The sequence below is a fragment of the Oryzias latipes genome, chromosome 10, assembly GCF_053564925.1.
Source record: "Oryzias latipes strain Hd-rR chromosome 10, Olatipes_Hd-rR_3.1".
Classification (NCBI taxonomy): Eukaryota; Metazoa; Chordata; class Actinopteri; order Beloniformes; family Adrianichthyidae; genus Oryzias; species Oryzias latipes.
In genome coordinates, this window is record NC_136246.1 from 4,983,680 (window position 1) to 4,987,773 (window position 4,094).

Consider the following 4,094-nt stretch of genomic DNA (forward strand, 5'->3'; position numbering starts at 1 on the left):
AAATCTTTTTTTATGGATACAGCGGCACTAAAGTTTTAACAAAATTTTTCAACAATAGCTTAAGAAAATATCTCAAGTGTTTTTTGTTTTTTTTTAATGAAAGAAGTTTCCTCATGCTGAATAAGATTAAATTTGTGACAAACCTCTGGCTGTCTCATTTTTAATATCAACAGAAAGCTCTTCCTGTTTTCGAGCATTAATGCTCTTAGGCCAGACCTGGGCATTTTAGGGCCCGCGGGCAACATCCGGCCCTTTGAACGCCTCTGTCCGGCCCCCAAGAGGCCAATCATAAACAACATAAATCAAACAAACATCTGCCGTCTTTTTGCTTTTATTTTTAAATGTGGACTTTTGTTTTGAAAAGCTGTACTTTATGACAGTTGCGCGTACGTGAGTGAATGTCAACAGCAACAAGTGATGCGAGCCAGCTCACCCTCAAGATGTCAGCACACGCCAAGAAAAGAAAAATTGATAAGGAATGTCATGTTTTCAAAAAGACATGGGCCACTAAATATTTCTTCAGAGAAGTCAAAGGTGAAGCAGTGTGCTTAATCTGTGGTGCAAAGGTCTCTGTGTTCAAATATTATAATTTGAATCACCACTACACGACCAGGCACGAAGAGAAATACAGAAATCTGTCTGATGAAGAGCGTGCAAAGGAGTCTGAAGCGTTGCTTGGAAAACTCCAATCACAACAGGGACTTTTGACCAAACTTCACGCACCCGGAAATGCAGCCGTCAGGACAAGTTATGTAATTTCTCACAAATACGCCAGGAACAGTGAGCCGTTTCTGATGGAGAGTTTGTAAAGGAGCGTTCATTGGACTCTGTTGCGGTGACATGCCGGAGAAAAAGAGCACGTTTGAGAGCGTTTCACTGTCCCGAGGCACGGTAGCGAGGCGGGTTGAGGACATCGCAGGAAACTTGGAGCTTCAGCAGAAGAGCAGAGCGGCTGACTTTGACTGTTTCTCTCTGGCGTTGGATGAAAGCTGCAGTATACGTGACACCCCCCAGCTACTCATCTTCTTACCTGGGATTACTGCAGAGGAACTGGCAGCCCTGCGATCAATGAAAGGGACAACCACTGGAAAGGACTTGTTCAGAGAGGTAAATGCATGTTTGGACATGTTGGACCTGAAATGGGACAAACTGACTGGAAAAAATGTTGGACTTTTAAAGAGAATGCAGGATTAAATGACAGAAATTAAGTTGACATATTTGCATTGTATTAAACATCAGGAGGTAAGACATTGTTAAAAATGAAACATGTTGATGTTGTCACCAAAACAGTTTCCTTCATCAGAGCGAGAGCATTAAATCACAGACAATTTGTTGCATTTTTGGAGGAAAATGAGATTGAACATGGTGACATAAGCTATCACTGCACTGTTAGGTGGCTCAGCCTTGGCAAGGTGCTGAAAAGTGGGACCTGAGAGGCCAGATTCAGGATTTCAAAGGTCATGACTTCCCAGAACTTTCAGATGAAGACTGGGTGGCAGATCTTGGATTCGCTGTGGATGTGACTGCACTGATGAACCAACTAAATGTCAAACTGCAGTCAAAGGGGCTTTTTGTGCATGAGATGTACAGTGCAGTGAAGGCTTTTATAAGAAAATTGCAGTTTCTCTCATGTCAAGTGAAGGACAATAATCTGACACACTTGCCAAAACTAAAGGAAGCCAAAAGACCAGATGATCACCTCCAAAAGTACTCAACCATGTTAGAAGCACTGCATGCAGAGTTTCCGAGGCGATTTCAAAACTCTTGAGACTGAAATGCACGTGGTTCCTTCTCCCTTCGACTCCATTGTGGATGATGCACAAATTGAAGTTCAGATGGAACTCATTGAGCTGCAGTCTGATATGCTCCTGGCAGAGTGCTTCAGGTCAGTCTCACTGCTGGACTTCTACTTCTACCCCCCCTAAAAAGAAGAACTTTCCACACCTGAGGAGGCATGCTCAGAGGATCCTAGTCCTCTTTGGATCTACCTACCATTGTCAACAGGCATTTTTAGTTATGAAGTTTAACAGATCCAAACACAGATCTTCTGTGACTGATAGCACTCATAGCACAGGTGTGTCTTGCAGTCCCCTTTAAGCTCGTAAAAACACCTCAATAGAGGTAATGAAAATAGAATGCACCACTGTCGTGTGTGTGTCATGAAATATTTGTAAGGATAATGGAAGTTGCACGCACTTATGACGGATGGGTGGTGCTGTCATCCGGTGTCCTTACAACAATCTAGTCATTAGTAAGGTGCGAGTACTTGCCCGTTACTAAAAGCATGCAAATACCACACTCACAGGGTGTACAAGGCGTAGAACGTCTATAAGATAGCTAGAAAAAGTACACTCTCATTGTCAAATTTCCTAATATCCAACAGTTGGGCTGCATGCAAGGAGGTTGGAAGGTGTTCACAATTATCATGTGAACTGAGCTCATGAGCCACTTGTAAAGTCTTTAGCATAAAATACGAGCAATCCATACTGTGTCCCCCTTGGTTTAACCATTCATGATATTGAAACGTTCAATTCTTTCAGGAGATTATTGCTTGTAAGAAAAAAAAAAAGATTGTTGGCATCTAAATATAGATTATAATTGATGATTGTAAAGGCACCTTAATACAAGATCAGTAAAAAAAAGTATATGTTGTTGGCCATGCATGCACAACCTCATCTTATATACAATTCATTTAACATAAAATAATTAACTGTAGCTTCGCAGTGTGATGCATTAATAAAATACCGGTAGTTAACTGTTTTGTTTTTACATTAAAAAAAATAAAATAAATAAATATATAATTTTATATCAGATATTTTCTTTCATGTCATTTATGGGCAACTTCCTGAGGTTATCTTTGAAATCTGTAATAAGAATTTTTTTATTGTAAATGTCACCAATCAGATGGCAACTGAGTCTTTTTCCAAATCAAAGCTGTTTTTGTCTGAGTAAGATGGAGGTTCTCGTTCTCCTCTGTTAGGATGTTCAGGTTTCAATGTCACAGTCTAAATGTTGGTTCAATCTCCATCCTGTAACAATTATTCCCCTGCAGGTGCCCCAAATATCAGCAAACACTTTTAGGGCGTCCTGGTTAATGGCAGCCATGGCAGAGACCGTTCCCTCAGTTACCTTTAATGACTGATACTGGTGGTCTTGTAGGTACAAAGACCCTAGGGGTTTGGGATGGTAGGGTGGAGGAGAAGACTTTATTAAACTGATGAAAGAGCTTGACAGTAAATCCAATCCAGCTCTGCAGCCCAGCCAGAATGATTGGTTTTCTGCTTCCTCGCCAGCATTATCTGAGTGTTCTCGCACCCTGGGAGCCATTTCAGCAGCTGAGAAAATAAATCCTGGATAGGATTAGGCATTATGGGACAATAATACTTAAATGCGCTCGTTCCTTCCTTTTCATTAATAGAATAGTTTCCCAGGTCAGTCGTATACATTGATGTAATTTTTGGGCGAACACTGGCTTTTCATTGTGGCAGGGAGAATAACAGTGAACACATGGAGACTCACTTCTGTTTGGTGGAGCAGCCTCAGACAACCCCTCCTTTCTCTGAAATATGCAAAGCCAGAACTATGAAAATTCCCACAGCCTTCACTATTATGGGATGAGATTGTAATGGCCCTCTTTCAAGCACCAAAGCTGTTATTGTTATGTGTTTGGAACAGCAGATACTGGGAGATGCAGGTGGGAGCTGGCATTTTCCTCCATGTGGCTGCTCATTTAAAACTCAATGAAAGCAGAGAAGTGCTGAGTAAAGAGTTAAGTGGAGGCGGGAACATCTGTTGCTCTGCTTTTTGGTGTTTTGCAGCATCGTGCTTGAGTGTTTGTGCAATTCCTGGCTGACAGTGTTATGAATCATGCGTTACGTTTTAATTGTACCACAGGTATATCTATTCCTAATTAGCCAAAATACTTTTAAAAAGTATCTATGAATGAGCAAACTTCAAAATGATCATTAAAACTGGAGCCCTCCTTGCTGATTGTATTCAGCAGTGATAAGTACAGCGGCTGCCGGTGGGGCACTTACTTAGTGGAACATTTTAAGCAACAATCCCCCACTGTCAGCGCTAGATGATCTTCAACC

The 4,094-nt window shown here is 41.4% G+C and overlaps 1 pseudogene; it reads left to right on the forward strand.

The window, feature by feature from the left end:
* The first annotated feature begins 779 nt into the window (after nucleotides 1-779).
* On the forward strand, nucleotides 780-2,491 carry LOC144994959 (general transcription factor II-I repeat domain-containing protein 2A-like; annotated as a pseudogene).
* Nucleotides 2,492-4,094: the final 1,603 nt, after the last annotated feature.